This window comes from Pteropus vampyrus, unplaced genomic scaffold (genome assembly GCF_000151845.1).
Source record: "Pteropus vampyrus isolate Shadow unplaced genomic scaffold, Pvam_2.0 Scaffold213, whole genome shotgun sequence".
NCBI classification, from domain to species: Eukaryota; Metazoa; Chordata; class Mammalia; order Chiroptera; family Pteropodidae; genus Pteropus; species Pteropus vampyrus.
In genome coordinates, this window is record NW_011888994.1 from 1933002 (window position 1) to 1950986 (window position 17985).

General features: G+C 39.5%; 1 long non-coding RNA gene across 2 annotated transcripts in view; it reads left to right on the top strand.

Moving 5' to 3' along the window:
- Positions 1-17976, top strand: part of LOC111747157 — a 22058-nt gene extending 4082 nt beyond the window's left edge. The window contains exons 2-4 of one of the 2 annotated variants that reach the window (XR_002783426.1): positions 10191-10294; positions 16173-16261; positions 17794-17976. This is a non-coding gene — a long non-coding RNA (uncharacterized LOC111747157). The remainder of the gene's footprint in view (positions 1-10190; positions 10295-16172; positions 16262-17793) is intronic. The other variant, XR_002783425.1, reaches the window with a different exon arrangement.
- Positions 17977-17985: the final 9 nt, after the last annotated feature.

Genomic DNA, 17985 nt, shown 5'->3' on the forward strand with positions numbered 1-17985 from the left:
CATTGCTGGCTGGAGTCAATTACAGTTGGACCTTAATCTTATTCCCTGAGATATAATGATATAAGTTAAATGATGGGGTGGGGGATAGAGAAAAAAAATCACTTTTCTTGGTTTTCACTCTCAAGTAGACTCGGACTTCTACGGAACCTTAATGTGCAGCAAAGTAACCTGTCCATCTTACTTAGAAGAAATTGGTTTCCTTCAATCAGAATTGGGAAGGTAACAACAAAGCCTGAAGAGGTGTTTGCCAGCTTTCTGACTGTCTTAGATAGATCTCTTCTAATCCCAAATCAGAGAAATCAATCCTAGCCAACTTAAACAGGTAAGTAAACAAACAAACAAATAAATAAGGAAGTTCCAGGAAAATCTCCACAACCAGTAAGAAGGAGGGCTAAACCCAAGGCAGATTCAGCAAATGTTCCTGGTTGCTAGCCTCACTCAACAGCCTGCATTCCTGATATAACGCTTCTCAGTTTAAACATCCAAATTCCTCAGAGACAAATCCGATTGCCTCTACTGAGATTGGGAAGTCCCCCTGGACAAGTCAGCTATGGCTAAGAAATAATAAGGCCAAGTAATTTAGACACAACATTTGGGTACCCATCCTGTGAAACGGGATCAATTCTCAGAGAAGAGAAACGAGAGAAAGGCAACTCCCCTGACTCCCTCCTCCAACTCCTGCCCTTCGTCCTGCTCTGAGAACAGATCTTCAAACCTCTCCTAGGAGAGACCATCTCTGTCTTCCCTTCCCAGTCCACACTCCATTCCAGACCAACTCTTTTCCAAAATGCCTCCTGAGTCCTCCTTCCCCATAGGTCCCATCCATGTGAAATGTGGGTTCTGGTTCATGTTATATACATGTGCATTTCTGTGAAACCCCCTCTCTGGAGGTGATTCATTTAGGATCAATGGAATGATACTGCTCTTTGGATAAATGAGATTAGGACGTCAGAGCCAGTAAATATTGGTTTGAGTTATTTTTCTAGTGGTAGTAATGGGTCACGTTGAGTTATTTATACGAGTTTTTCCTGTGACCACTATCACACACTGGAGAGCAAACTGGCTAATTGGAGGATATAGTGTTTGCCTAGCGGCAAAATAGGACTTTTCCCAGTGGGAAGGCTGCATGGCCAGTGCAGGGAATGAAAAGTTAATCCAGGCACAACAGCACCATACCCTAAATGAAATGAGTTATCAGTTCTGAAAGTGGCTTATGTCTATACCAAGTCAACTCTCCTCACCCAATCTCTCCTTCAAGGATGAGCCGACCACAGTCAAAAATCAAAGCAGTTTCCTTGGGTACTTCCGTATTTCACTCTTTCTCCACAGAAACTGCCCTAGCTACCACATCATCAAATATTAACTATAACACAGTTAGCTTTTAAGAGTTATGGCAAAGTGCCACAAAACTCAGATATGTTGTCCTCTGAATGGAACTAAGAAAAACACGTAATGGAAATGCTTAGCTTAGAGGGTGTGTCATTGGGGCCAGTTACATAAAATCTCTATGACTGTTTCCTCATCAATAAGATGGCATAATAATAGTCCCACCCTTGGAGGATTGTTGAGATGATTAAATAAGTGTAAAAAAAACTAGAGCAGTTCCTGGCATGTGGTAAGTGCTAATAAATGTTAGCCATTTCTTGATACCCTTGGGTAATGTTTGATACATCTTGTCTCTATGAGAGCATCCTGTATCGTAAATATTAGTTTCTAGGTCTTTTCTCAGGCCTAGACTAGGGCCTGAGATGGGAACCCCTTCATACTTATATCTCTAAGGTCCAAGGAGCCAATGATGCTGGATGCATCAGTGAATGGTTGCTGGAGAAATAAGGTGTGCCATCAGGACTGGGATATAATACAGAGAACTACGACCCTAAGATTCTTGAGCCTGTGTGAGAAGTGAATGTATTAATTGGAGGGTTTGCCCAAAGATCATAGAGAGAGAGTGGAGAGGGACTAGTTAGGCGTTTCCTGTGATCTTGGGCAAGCTGTTTAACCATTCTTAGCCTCAGTTTCTTCATCTGTAACATACGAATTAGATTTACCTCACGGCATTTTGTGAGAATTGAATGCAACCTCAGGAGTAAAGTGCTTGGCCCATTATAAGCATAAGTAATAACTATTTAAGAAAAAAAAATAGCTATACGGGTCAGAGTTTCCTTACCAAAAGTTATGAGTAGCTCAATATCAGACACCGATAATACCGCCCACTAATGCCTCAGGCTCTGAGTCTGCTTTTGCAGAGTACCTTCTAGAGAGTAATTTGGTTGCCTAGGTAGACTTACCTAGAGGAGAGACAGGACTCACCAGTCAACAGAAGTCTACTTGACTCTTTTGAGTTTTGTTTAAAATGGGCATTTATAAGTTTTCTCTGAGAGTTCCACTGAGCTGGAACAACTCCTGGTGAAATAAAGGGATGTTTCTGGACCTGCAAAGGTCAAGATCTGATATTGACACATGGCAGCCACCTCTTATTTGGCCACCCAGCCCAAGTGTGTTCACCAGAGGCACCAGCTCATTTCCTCCTGCTTCTCTCTAACAACAAGAGACCACTATTGGATGACAGAGTTAAATACAAGGTTTATGAATTCAGCACTATCTCACAGAGCAACAAGTTACATTAAAATATCTCTTTATTCTGGGAATAAAAAAATGCCTTTTGGAAGGCACACTGGTATTTCTAGCTTATGTTTTTATATAAAGTATATTTTAATGGTTTGAAGCATATATTATTAGGTTTTTAAAAATTAGATGCAGAGGACTGTATACTATGCTGAAATTCATGTAAAATGTTTAAATCTGTAAACTTTCTCTAGAAAGATTTATGAGAAACTGATGACTTTGGTAGCCTACAGTTAGAGTTGAGTGGAGTTAAGAATGAGGGAAACTTTTCACCGTGTGCCCTCTTGAATCTTTTAAATTTTGAACCATGAGAATATATTTGGTTGCTCAAAAACTACATCTTAAATACGTTAAGAAATTCAATGAAAGAATCCATTTCTGCCACATTTAGTAATTTCCTACAGTCTCCTATATGCTTATGGTTAATTTGTGTTCATGGTCTTATATAGTTAGTTCAAAAATTGAAGTTTAGTCAATTTTCCATTCTTTTTTAACATTTTTTTATTTTTTAATTACAGTCGACATACAATATTATATTAATTTCACATGTACAACACAGTGATCAGACATCCACATAACTCACAAAATGATCACCCTGATAAATCCAGCACCCATCTGACACCATACGTAGTTATTACAATATTACTGACTGTATTCCTTATGCTATACTTTACACACCCATGACTGTTTTGCAACTATCAATTAATCTCTTTCCCTTTTTCATTCATTCTCCCATCCCACCTCCCATCTGGCAGCCATCAAAATGTTCTCTGTATCTATGAGTTTGTTTCTGTTTTATTTATTTATTTTGTTCTTTAGATTCCACATATAAGTGAAATCATATAGCATGTCTTTCTCAATCTGACTTATTACACTCAGCACAATGCCCTCTAGGTCAATTCATATTGTCACAGGTGGCAAATTTCATTCTTTTCTATGGCTGAGCAATATTTTATTGTATATATGTACCATCTTTTCTCTATCCATTCATTCACTGATGGACACCCACGCTGCCTCCATATCTTGGCTATTGTAAATAATGCCGTAATGAACATATGGATTCACACATCCCCCTAAAGCAGTGTTTTAAGTTTCCTCGGACAAATACCCAGAAGTGGAATTACTGGGTCCTTTTTTGTCTCTTGTTATAGCCTTTGTTTTTAAGTCTATTTTGTCTGGTGTAAGTATTGTTATCCCAGCTTTTTTGTTTGTTTCCCTTTTCATGATATATCTTTTTCCATCTCTTTGTCCTTTCCATACTTTCAGTCTATGTATGTCTTTCTATCGGAAGTGAGTCTCGCATAGTCTCGCATGTAAGAATCTTGTTTTCTTATCCATTTAGTCACCTTAAGTCTTTTGTTTGGAATGTTTAATCCACTTACATTTAGAATAATTGTTGATAGATATACAGTCATTGCCATTTTATTATTCATATATTTGATTTGATTTTTCTTCTTAATGATGTCTCTTTAACATGTCTTGTAATATTGGTTTGATGGTGATAGACTCCTTTAGCCTTTTCTTGTCTGGGAAGCTCTTTATCTGTCTTTTGAGTCTAAACAATAGCTTTGCTGGGTAGAGTAATCTTAGTTGTTGGTCCTTGTTTTTCATTACTTTGAATATTTCATTCCAACCCCTCTGGCCTGCAAAGTTTCTGTTGAGTAATCAGCCTACAGTCTTATGAGAGCTCTTTTCCAGGTAACTATTTTCTCTTGCTACTTTTAAGATTCTCTTTTTTTTTGGGGGGGGGGAGCTTTGGCATTTTAATTATAATGGGTGTTTGTGTGGACCTCTTTGGATTCATCTTGTTTGGGACTCTCTGTACTTCCTGGGCTTGCATATCTATTTCCTTCACCAAGTTAGGGAAGTTTGCCATCATTATTTCTTCAAATAGGTTTTCAATTTCTTGCTCACTCTCTTCTTCTGGTATCCCTGTGAGGCCCCTTAAACTACTCTCACTTTTTTAGATTCTTTGTTCTTTTTCTCTTCTGATTGGGTGTTTTTTGCTACCTTATCTTTGAAATCACTGATTCGATCCTCTGTTTCATGCAATCTGTTGATTTCCTCTAATGTATTCTTCATTTCAATTACTGTATTCTTCATTTTCTGACTAGTTCTCTTATATATATATATTTTTTTATCTCCATTTTTACATTTCCTATCTCTTTGTTGACGTTCTCACTGAGATCATTGAGCATCTTTATAACCAGTGTTTTGAACTCTGCCTCTAGTAGATTGCTCATCTCCATTTTGTTTAGTTCTTCTGGAGCTTTGCTCTGTTCTTTCATGTAGGACATGTTTTTTTGTCTCCTTATTTTGGCTGCCTCCGTGTGTGTGTGTGTGTGTGTGTGTGTGTGTGTGTGTGTGTGTGTGTGTATGTATTAGGTAGAGTTGTTACGTCTCCTGGTCTTAGTAGAGTGGCCTTACGTAGTAGGTCCAAGTGGAGCCAAGTGGCACACTCTCCCTGGTTACCTGAGCTGGGTGCTCCAGGTGTGTCTCTTGTGTGGGTTGTGTTTGTATGTATCCTCCTGTTGTAGTTCAGCCTTGGTTGCTGTTTGTATGTCAGTGAATGGAGTTGTATCTCAAGTTGATTGGTTGTAAGGACTATTCCTGACTACAGTGGAGGAGTTGTTGTGCAGGGGCTGACCCTACAGAGCAGGATTGGCTTTAGTGAGGCTCTGGTGCTCGCCAAGTCAGCCCTTTGGGTGTTTCATTCTGGGGGATAGTTGGGTGGTATTTTTGTGGAGTCTGAAGCTGGCTGCTGAATGTACTGGTTCTGGGGCTTCTTGAGAAGGGCTTTGGTGCATGCCAAGATCAGCTGCTATCTGTGTCTTGCCCGAGGCAACTTGGTATGAGCTACAAAGTGATCTGCAGGTGGTTGCCACTTGTGCTGGGCTTAGAGGTGCCTAGAAAAGGCTAAGCTGTGAGCTGAGGCCAGGTGCTGCTAGTGCCAGGTTTTATGCTGCTTATCAAGATGTATGGGGCATGCAGAGGCCAGATGCTACTTGTTTGAGGTTTGTGAACCTTTGAGAGATTTTAGGAAAGTCCGCAACATGAGCCAAGACTGGTCGTTTTTATGTAAAGACACTGGAAACAGCCTGGGTGGGTCCACAAGTTGGGTGGAGCAGGGTCTCAGGGAATTACCAGAGCAGGGTGAATGGTGTTAGGTTGATGGAGACTCAGATATGGCACCCATCTGCGCATGCACACTGGGTTGGAGGAGGGCTCAATAAAGGAACAATGGATTCTGCCAGCGCTTCTGTTGGGGAGAAAGCTGCCCCTCCAGCCAGTCCATTTAGTTCTTTCCTGTATGTCCCTGGCGACTTTTGAGCTGCTGCCCCAGCACTGGAGCTCAGAGCAAGTAGGTCCATCAGCAAGTAAGTCCATGTACAAGCCCTTTAAGAGGAGTACCTGGTACTCTGGCAGCCCCCTCTGTCTCACTCAGCTACAATCTCCACTAGTTTCACAGCCAGAAGTTGTGAGGACTGTTCTTTCCGGCACTGCAACTCTGGGCTGGGGAGCCTGGGGTGGGGCTGGGACCCTTTGCTCCTCAGGGGGGACTCTACAGCTGAGATAGCCCTCCCAGGTTTTAACTGCCACATGTGGGTGTGGGCACAGCCCATTCTACGTCTCTGCCCCTCTTACTGGTCTCGAGGTGGCTTCTGTATATTCTTAGTTATAAGACTCTGTTTACCTAGACTTCAGGTGATTGTCAATGATGGTTGTTCTGTAGTTTAATTATAATTTTGATGCGGTTGTGAGAGGAGGCAAGCACAGTGTTTACATATTCTGCCATCTTGACTGGACACTCTTGTAATTCCACTCTTAAGGATATTTATTTTCTAATTATCTTTAAGCCTCCTGTTACTTGGTTATTGATTTCCATTCACTCTTTTAAAATCTCGACACTTTTTTTTTTTTTTTAATTTGAAAGCAAGCAAGATAGTTCCAATGATGGCCAGATAGTGTTTCTGAGAGGGAGAGTATGGGGAGGTGAGGTCAAAGCAAAAAGATAGAGGAATATTTTTTAAATGCACATTTTCTGTCTCCGTTCATTATGAGATGATTCTGATATTTGCTTGAACCTTTTCTTATTGCCCTAAATTGCCAGTTGCCTAAGTAAAATGAATGAATGATTAGCTCAGATATTTAGCAAATCCTTTAATACACTGAAGACTATCCTGACATCAGTTTATTCTCTGGTATGGCGTGTGTGGGCTACAGCCACATCTTGCTGGGGCCTCTTAGTGAGACCGAGACAACAGAGTAAGATCAGGAGTGAAGATGAGCACTCTGAGATCGCCTATCTCTACTTTCAGTTACCTTCCCCCTTCTCATGGTGCCCTCATGCTGCCCCTCCCCTCCACTCTTTCAGAGTCCTCCCCACAACATAGACACACGCAGACACACTCACACTCAGTGCCTCAGGTTATAGCAGAGGTTGTCAGATGTGAATGTGTATCAGAATCACCTGCAGGGCTTGTTAAAGCTCAGATTTCTGAACCTCACTTCCAGAGTTTCTGATGCAGAAGTCTGGGGTGGGCCCCAAGAGCTTGCATTTCAAACAAGTTCCTAGGGTGATCCTGAAGCTTCTGATCTGAGACTCACACTTTTAGGACATATTTATATCTTTCTCTCCTCTTCTAAAAGTCTGGTCTCTGCTTATGATCATTTAGGAAGAATCCATAGCTAATTAATAAATTAATTCCAGTATACTGGGAAGAACTTGGGCTTTGGAAGCGAGTAAAGCAGGTTCACAAAACTTGTCATTTGTTAGCTGTGTAATGCTGAACAAGAACCTTAACTTCTCTCAGCCTCAGCTTCCGCTGCCGTAAAATGGGAATTCTAACCCTACCTCATATAATTAAGTTGCATAATGTGTGAAATGGGCCTAGACAATATTAGATATTTAGTAAATGTCCATTTTTTCAACCCCACTCCCTTTTCTGTTGTGCAACAGCTGGTTAACTCAAAGTGTTAATCCATCCAGGAATGTGCAGGATGACAAGAACAATTACTTACGTTCGTACAATTCTTTGCCTTGGCAAAATAAGTCTGTACACTAACTCTTGAAAGAGGTCCAAGAATTTACATTTTCATCATACACTCAAGATAATTATCAAATGTACCAAAGTTTGACAGTAACTAATCTCATTTTATTCCCACAACAATCTGAAAGATAGTATTATTGATTGTATTTTATAGATGAGAAACTGGGGCTCAAAGAGGTGAAGTGACTTGCCACAATGACACAATGACACAATCCCAAACCTCTGGCTTGTGAACTTAGTTCTTCAACACGAAGATAAAAACCTTTAGTAGTGGTATTTTAGGCATCAAGGATTGGGAAGTAGAGCAGATATTTTTGTCTACAAGACTATTTTTGGCACTATCCGATGCCTGATGGGTGATTTGTATGGGACTTTGGGAAGCTAACTGGTCAGTTTACATTCAATATTATCTGAATATGTAGCTCCCATATTGTTAAAGTAAAGAAAGAAGCACCTGATCCAGGTGTCCTGGGGCTTTTTAACTCTGAATGGCTGACCAAGTGCTGGTTGGCTTTCTGGAATGGAATATTTAGTGACTCCAATGTCAGACAAGCTTCCTCCTTTCCATTTCTCCTTCTATAGTTCAAACCTTAGTAAGGAAAGGATGTAGTCGCTCCTAAATGTGATCCTGGAAAAACTTTAACCCAGGAAAGAACAAAGCTTGGCTTGAACCATTACCATCAGCCAACACACCACCAGTTGGGTTATTTATACCACAAAAAGAAATAATTTACTTGTGAGCTACCTCTTTTCAGCTTCTGCCTAATCTAAAATGTCCCAGAAACCAAGAACTGGAGTTGAAATTAACAAAACAAAATATTTAGTGGACATAACACATGATTCCTATCCTAATAGTGAAATTTTATGCAGTCATCTATGTTAGAAGCTCACTGTTTAAATAGCCATTTTCAATGGAGACTGACCTGATCTCATCCTAGATCCTCATTTGTTTCTTGGAAACTCCTCTTGTGCTCCTGTGTAAGGAATGCCCCTCAGGCTACCGTGAAGATTTTCTTTGTACTTATTTGTTTTGACTAAAGGATGCTCGAGAGACAAACATGACTATGGACAAGGGCACTGAAACTATCCAAGAGAGAAATTAATCCTGAGTTGGTACAGAATTTGACAACTGGAAATGGGTTTCTTATACCTGGGGACATTCTGACCTATGTGGTCAAGGCAGCAAAATCATGTAAGCCAAAAATTTCCCCATGAGCTTTAGCAAAGAAATCCCACCTTCTCTTCAAAGAGTATAGTTTATCCCCTTCTGCTTCCAATTAGAAACAGAACGTGGTTTTTCTCGATGTTGATATCTCAAGAATTCACAATAGGCCCCACTGGGGAATATGATACCTGTAACTTGGCAGTTAGATCCGCTGTTTATGGAAAAGAGCTAGAATAGGATTACCTATACCAGACTGTGAAAAACTTTAGGATTTAAATCTGTATTATCACCATCCTTTTACAGGTGAGCATGAGCCTAGATGGAAGTGGGTAGTAATGGACTCCTGGAGGAAACTGTTCAGTCATTTGCTATCTAAAGTAGACCTTGCCTCCCAGATATGGACAAAGCTACTCATCTTGAACTATCTCCCTTCAGGTGTCCTGTTTCTTAGACAGCTGGGTTACACCAGCCACTGGAATCCTTAGTCAGGGAATTCAAGACGATGGGTAAGCCAGGGTTCTTCTCTATTAGTTTCTGTGAAGTTTTACTTAGTGATAGAACTGTACTGATTTGCATTATAGAATTCTTCTGGACTTAAACCCCAGACCCAAGTATATCTGATGTATGCCTTACTGATGAAGACAAAGCGGGGAAGAACAGATATTGTGATTACACAAACAATTTATGTGTGACTCGGAAGTGTGAATAATCAATTTGTTAATCGTTTGTTTGTTTGTTTACTCATTCATCCATTCGATAAGTATTTATTGATCTCCTGGTCAGAAGGGCACTATACAATCCTAGGGCACACCATTCAGGGCACACCAACAGGTTTTTCCATGCTCTGTATGAAGCTGTCGGGGCACAAGGGACAATCCCGTCTTCTTGGGGCTCACAGTGCAGTGGGGGAAAAGCACAAGTGGTCGGGCAATTGCAATACGGTAGAAAGACCTAAGATGGAGTGGATGGCACCAGTGAACCTGGGAGCTCACAGGTGGGACACATCCAGCTTTGAGGGATGGAGGGCAGCTACTTGGAAAAGACTGCACCAAGAAGACTCTGAAGGAGCAGACAGGGTGTAGTCAGGCTAAGAGGAGAGAGAACAGTCCAGGGTAAAGACGCAGCACATGCAAATGTAAGGAGAGCAGGGAGAGAAGGTGGGGTAACTAGAAGAAGCCATTTTGGACCAGCCGAGTAGACAGAGGAAAAAAGAAAGTTGTCAAGAAAAAGAGGAGAGAAGGGGAGGGGAGAAGGAGGAGGAGAGAAAAGAAGAGGAGAGCAGGGCAGAAGAAGAGAGAATGTAGGTAGAGCCTAAAGCTGCCTTTGTTCTCACCCTCTCTGCGGCCTAGTGATCACATTCTCCTGATGTTGCCATGTGACCACACTGTTCCTACTATGCAAGAGGATTCTAACCACAACTGGGGCTCCTGATAGTCAACAGTCTGAAATGCAAGTAAGTGTTTTTTGTTTGTTTTTTGTTTTTTAGCATGCAGCTAATAAGCATGCGATTTCCAAAGATTTATTCAATTCATTTATTTATTTAACCCATTGTTTAGGTTCAAACAGCTACTCAGGACTGGAGGGGTAAAAAGCTAGTTTTGCCACTTTCTATTAAACACTCCCCCTGCTCCACACTGGCTTCGGTCTATCCACCTAAAGAAACGCTTGCTCTAAATCCTCCCTTCTAGTCTTGAGGCTCAACAGGTGGGATAACTAGAGAAAATACTGGTTGCTAACTTTTCAAAGCCAGATTTCCAACAAATGGTGCAACATACTCTAGCGGGCAAAGTGCTGCAAAAGAAGTTTAAAAACATAAATAACAAAACAAGCGTTATGTCTTTTTACATATCAACTTTTTATCTTCATAATTCCTATACTTAAAAAAACCCTAGTTTAATAAATAATAACTGCTTGACAATAATAACAAAAATAGCTTAACCTTATTTTGGTGAATTCATTCTCTTCTTTCCACTTCACCACTTCCCATTCAAGCATCATCTATTAATTTTTTTCACATTACACCCAGAAACCGATAAAACAAAGTTACTGAACATAAACATCTCTAGTCTACCTCTTTCATGCAATTGTTCCTCATTTTTCTTTTCACTTCCCTTTAAGGAGGATTTTTCTCTCTTTCCTAAATGAGTTCAAGCCCACAATTAGCTTGTGGGGGAGGATCTTATTTTCAAACATTTCCTCATGCAAAATGCCTTAAGAGCTCTAATCCCAATACAATGACCTCAAAAAATATGGTGGCTATTTTTGAAAGAAAAAGAAAAAATTCTGAGAAGGCTAGTGACAAATCAGTAGTAGGCTTTGCCAACCACTGTAGCCATAAACAAAAACCAGAAAGATTTTCCCATATGCCCTACTTAGTAAACATTACTGGTCTTTATTTTCTTAGCCACACCCTCTAATTATAATCATCATCTTCAATTATTAAAAAAGAAATGTACTATTGAGGTCATCGATGTCCTTCTTCTCATGTCATGCTTTCTATTTTCTTATTACCAACCATTTTTAGTCCATCTCATCATTCCTTTGCATCTATACAACGTGGGTTTTGCCCAAGGGCTTGAAACTGAGCATTTAGCAATCAAATGTCACCAACTATCTTCTTCATTTTACTGGCAGCCATGGGGGACCCTTGTCACCATCCCGCTGACACACTTCACATTCCCTTGAGTGAACCATTTCCCATGGTGTGTGAACCACATTCTATCTCTACTTCTCTCTGGAAGTTTCAATTCTTAAAACTCGGTAATACTGAATCTCTTCTTAATTCCACCCCCCACCCAAGAAATCAAATTTCTGTCTAGGGGTACACTTTTCTCTTAGAATTTTTTTTAATCTTGTCTCTTATTCTTTTTGCTACCTTCTTTATATGATTCTTTCTAGCCTTGAATCCATTTTGTGTCAGTGTTATCCCTTTCTGCCCAGCTAAAATCGGCAAGATATAGATGCATTCTCTTTCTCTGACATTTTTTTTTTCATATCTTAAAGCAAAAAAATCTGAAGAAAATGTGTTCTGCTTATTAAGTCCTTTTAAAAATATGTTTAAACAATGGTTACCCCTGAGTATGGGATTTGGGTTTGGGAATAAGGATTGAAAGGGGAATGGGGTACCTTTATATTTTATTTTACCTATTTTTACTTAAAGTTTTTATGACAATAATGTACTATTTTTGTAATGAAAAATATTTCCTGTGTTCAAAAATATCTTTAAATTGTTCAGAAGAGAAAAGGATTCTCACCTAATGCTTTTTCAACTCTGAGATTATTTTCATAACTAAGATTTTCATTGAAAGGAAGAGAACAGAGGTAGTGAGAGACTGTGAGTCTCAGAGGAGCGTCTCATTCAAAGTTAGCATTCCCTTGCCTTGTGATTCAGTTGTGAACATATGACTACATGCTGTGCACATCACACTATGAACGCTACACACAGAGAGAGCTTAGGTAATTCTGAAATAAAACTAGGTAAAAAATTCTGATGTTCCTTAGGGATTCAAAAGAAAAATGTGGCTCTCGATTTTTCCTGTATACAATTTGATATACTCAGAAATCTTTAAATATCATGTCGCTATTGTAATTAAACACACACACACACACACACACACACACACACACACACACACACACACACACAGAGCTCCCAGTCTCCTGAGGTTGATCAGTTGAATCAGGTTTCTTTTCTAATGCTTAGCACTAAGGTATGGTACTTGCCAGCATCCCAACAAGGATCTAGAAAGCAAAGGGCCCTGCCGAAGGGCAGGCATTTGAGGCCAAGAGCAGAGCAGTCGCATGTATAGAAAAGATTCATAGGGAAAGATGGGAAATATTCAGCACAGGTGTGATGACTAAGTTACTTTAGTAGTCATATTTTTATAGAACATCATATTTAAGTATTGAAGTACATACTTTACAACTCAGTCATAGACGTTATACATACCACAAATAAATGTGCCTGGTGGGTCTAAACTACTCACTACTCACAGCCAGGTTTGCAGGGCTAGAGAATTATGGGAAATTGCCAGTCTCTGAAACACTCTTTTCAATGACAATCTATTTAATAGTGACGTATATGGATCATGGTATTTCTCCAAGCCCAGGTATAGGTCTAGGACCTTTAAATGATCTGCCTCAGTTGCCTTCCTGATTCTCATAACCTTTTTGCAAATCTCCAGGCCTTTCCAAATTTCATTACTATGTCTAACATTGTGATCTCAAAATTACCCATCCCCGGCATTTCACTCCAAAAATCGAATTTTTCTGAATTCGTACATAAAGGAGATTCTATCTGCAGAATTAAATTTGTTCTCAGTTTTTTTTACACATTTACTTTTAAGTGCTGACATGTGTCTTAAGGTAGGAATTCTTTACTTCGGCTTTCTTACCTCATTCAAAATACTTTCTCTCTCAAGGACTTTTTTTTTTTTTTTTGGCAACTCTAACTTATCAACCACCTTAAAAGCTCTTCTGAAAACTCTCCTCCTGGCAAGTACAGTCTCACTTCTGTGAAAAGCTTTTCCTCATGGTGGAATCATATGCAAGAAATAGTCTCAGAGGTGATCTATGTTGATCCCTTCATTTGACTGATGAGAAAAATTCTGCCTTTTTCTTTTTTAATGACAGTACTTAGATTTCAACTAATCTCTTCCTCTCCCGTTTGTTCTCTGGTATCATTTATCTTTCAACTAGAGTGTAAGATCTCCCACACCTCTAATAATTTAAGATTAAAAAAAAAAAAAAGAAATAAAAAATTATGGGATTTCTTTCTTTCAGAGAGCCTTTCCTATATTTCACTCCACAAATCCAATTACTGATGACACTGGGATTCTGTCCCTTAGTGTGGGGGTAGGTTTACAGTGAGAATGTAGAATTTTGTCAGAATTGCACACTCTTGCCACACACCTAAATATGCTTTGCCCAGAACTTTCCTGGGTCCTTGTGGTAGAGTCTACTGGGTTCCTACTGTGCAGCAGGCACATTTACAGGCAACCCACTCCTCCCTACACACATACACCTGATCCTCGCAATCCCCTGTGAAATGAAATTATTGTTCCCATTTTTAAGGTAAAGAAACAAAGACTTTGAGGTAAAGTGTCCTGAGGCAATTTAGCTAGTTGGGACAAAACTGAGATATAAGCCTGAGTTTTCTCATTCCAACTTTTCCACATTATATTTTTCTTTATATATTACTGAGTACTCAGTTTTACCTCCTCTCTTTTCCCCTCTATTAATCCACTCAATCTCATGTCACCTAGGAGAGACAAAGAAATGGAGAAGAAAACACCACCAGTCCTTCCCCAGGCCCACCTGGAGTCAAGGTACCCTAGGATTCATAGAGATTGAGGAAAGAGCTTAGAAGTTCTTGGCTTTTATTTTATTATCCCTAGAAAGAGTCAATAGCATTAATTTTTAACCACTTTATCCCTCCTGTTTTTTTCCACTGTCTTATTAATATTAATTTAATGTTAGGTTTACTGCAACATTCCTCTAAGAATAACTTTTATGCTATGTTTTAGGATTTCTCCCTCTTTATTCAATGCTGCTCATTTTTCTCCACTCTCAAAACAATCTGTTAGAGACTGCTTCAAAATGCCCCACTAATAAAATGTCAAAGCAAGCCACAGACTGAAAGAAAACATTTGCAAATCATACATCTAATAAAGAACTTGTATCCAGAATATAGAAATAACTGTCACAATTCAATAATAAGAAGACAATCCAATTAAAAATGAGCAAAAGCTTTAAATAAATATTTCTCAAAAAAAGATATAGAAATATCTAATAAGTATATGTAAAGGTGCTTCATGTCATCACTCATCAGAGAAATGCAAATTAAAACAACAAGTTGTCTTTTCACACTCACTAGAATAGCTAAAATCAAGATAGACATTAACAAGTGTTGGGAGGATGCCAAGAAATTGGGAACATTTATACTTTGCTAGTGGGGATGTAAAATGAGAGAGCCCCTTTTGAAAATGTTTGGTAGTTTCTGAAAAAGACAAACATAAACTTATCATACAACCCAGCAATTCCACTCTGAAGTATCTATGCAAGAAAAATAAAACTAAACATCTACATAAAGACTTGCACAAAATGTTCATTGCTATATCATTCAAAATAGCCAAACATCATGCCAACTGAAAGAAGCATACGTACAAAAGAGTATATATTACATTCCAATTATATGAAATCTATAAAGACAGAAATTAGATTAGTGCCTGAGGCTGAGGGTGGAGTGGAGATTTATTGCAAATGAGCATAAGGGAAGTTTGGGGGCAATGGAAAAGTTCTAAAACTAAGTGCGGTGATGGTTGCACAACTGCCGAGTGGTTAAAAATAATTGAACACTCACAATGGGCAAATTTTATGGTATGTAAATTAAAGAATTATTTTTGTTTCAACTTGCTACGTTTTTATCTTTAGCTTTATTGACATTTGAATTGATAAGCCCACCCTATTTTGTCATGCACTTAGTCTTTTCTGGGAAAACTCTAGCATCACATAAGAAGGAGTCCAAACACCTTGTCCCTTGGTGTCATTTACCCTTGCTTGGCAACTGAACAACATAGACTGCAAATACATTTCGAATTGTTTGTTGATTTTCTTTAACGGGTATACTAAATTTTGACAATATTAGTCTATGTCTTCAAAATCTAACATTGAATAAACAGACACATTTGAAACGCTGAGTCTTAAACCTGAGTGATTTCACTTTGTTCAATCAGTTAAAAGATTTAAAGACAAGTGGTGAAAAGAAGCCACCTATTTTGCCTTTTTTCATCAAAATCTGGATTCTTTGTCACCTATCAGATTAAACTTCTTCCTGCAGAGAGAGCATTAACCTATTCTGGTTTCATGTTGGTAGAAGGTCAAGAATGTTTGCAGGTGTCCTTACCCATTCGAACAACATGTGGCCTGCTTTAGAGCTGTGCTATTTGGGATATGAGAATTATCCCACTTGGAAAAAGGGCCAGAGTAGCCGAAGAAGCACTAGAAGTGGCTAATGGACATAATCTCCCTGTTCTGGTTTTCAGTGATGAAATTACATCACTGTAATTTCAGGAATGAAATTACATTTCCTTGTCAGACTACATAAGTTAAAACTGGTCTCTGGCTGCATACCTGTGGCAGTTTACCCATCGGATACCAAACATGATTTAATATTAAGACAAGAAGTTATATGAACCTTTGCAACAATAAAATAGCCATGAATAATGGAGGAAATTAAGTTGTGATTCACTAAATAACTCCGATTTGAATGCTGTGATCTGCATGGATTCTCTGAGTGCTCACTAAGTCGAATTTCCTCCATGTCTGTACAGGCCACTGGCGCCCTCAGAAATGGAAAGGCTTCTGATAGCACACGTCTCCAGAAGTACAGCCAGCTGGTTGCCAAAAAGCTCACAATAAAGTACTTAACTTGATAGTTTACTAAGACTTGGGGATCAGTCTTAAAACTAGAAATTTTATCAATCCATTGCTTGATAATTGATTGATATTTAGCAGACACTCAGAATGAACTTCTCGCTCAGGAGCAGATTCGCATTAACCAAACTCACGGGGACTGAAACACACAAACCAGAATGCCAATCCATAAATGTACTGAGTCATCAAATAAATTCCAGAGGACTAGAAGACTTGTGTTAGCCAATGGGTGCATCCCCCTCTCACCCTCAGCCATAGGCAGCCAATTTACCGAAAGGCGAGGATGTTATCACAACACCGGCAATTAATTGATCCCTTTCACCCACCAGAGGGACGGTTTGCCATAGAAACGGAAATATTTTAGGCTGTTGGGCCAAGAGGCCCACCCCTGTGCAGAACTTAGATAAGTGTCACCAACCTCAGCCTGCTCTCCTTTGTCTTTGTATCCATGGTGAGCCAGTCCTGTTCTGGCTGGTATACTCAGCCAGGTACAATAATTTCTGAGGGGCCTGGAGTCTCTCCATCTTTTAAGGATATGTGGCTTATCTACACTATGTAACATGATGTATTGATTTTGAAGGCTAATTTATAATCAATATGTTGAACAAGAACTTTCTTAGGATGTAGTCATCAAGCATCTTTCTCTTCTGTCTCCATCGACTCCTTAAATCCACTCTGGGCTAGTTCTTCTCCAGTCCCTGGAAGACATCTCGAGCAATACTATGACATTTTTCTTCGCTCTCTGGGAATGAAAAACAAGTTGTGATCTCAATTCAGTAGGCAAAATATCCAGCTTTATAGAATCATTGAAACTCTAAGCATGATTAAGAGACCCTTCACTTCCTTCAGCTCGTGAGTAACAGACAGAGAAGGAGGCTGAGTTGGTTTCTCACTGTGTTAGTATGTTCAGGCTACCATAACGAAGTAACATAGGCTGGGTGATTTAAACAACAGAAATTTATTTCTCACTGTTCTGTAGGGTGGGAAGTCCAAGATCAAGGTGCTGACCAGTTCAGGTCCTGGTGAAAATTTGCTTCCTGGCTTGCAGGCAGTCACCTTCTTACTATGTCCACACAAGGTGGCAAGAGAGATCTCTGTCCATCTCTTCTGATAAGGATACTAATAATATTAGATCAGGGTTCAACCCTTATGACCTCATGTGACCTTAATTACCTCCTTCATCTACATGGGTGGTTGGGGCTTTAATACATGAATTAAGGAGGGAGGACACAATTCAGTCCAAAGCACTTGTTTTCATCACCTTGCATCTCCTCCTCCTTCCCCACTTGTACCTAGTTTTTGACCCATGAATTGAAGAAGAAGAGATTTTAGGAAGCAGAACCATTCGTACTTTTCTGAAGCTGGTGCGAGCCTTCAGCACATTCCCCAGGCCTGGCAGAATGTAAACCCAATATCTTCTTCTAGGGGAAATGTTGATCAATTCTTGGGAGACCTTTTTGATATGGTTGCTATACTTTCCTCTTGCTCTACACTTATGGCTCTTTCCTCAACCTCTAGGAATTCCAGGACTGACCTCTACCTGCTTCTTGCTGAAGCCACTTCTCCCCTTCAGACAACTCATTTGCACAAGCAAGAGTGAAGTCCGCACCAGCTCTCTCTAATGTGAGCCATTATGTCCATTGGAAACCTTCATGCTTCCTTTTACTTTATTTCTTTTGCATACCAAACTCCAGGAGAATAGGCCAGCCA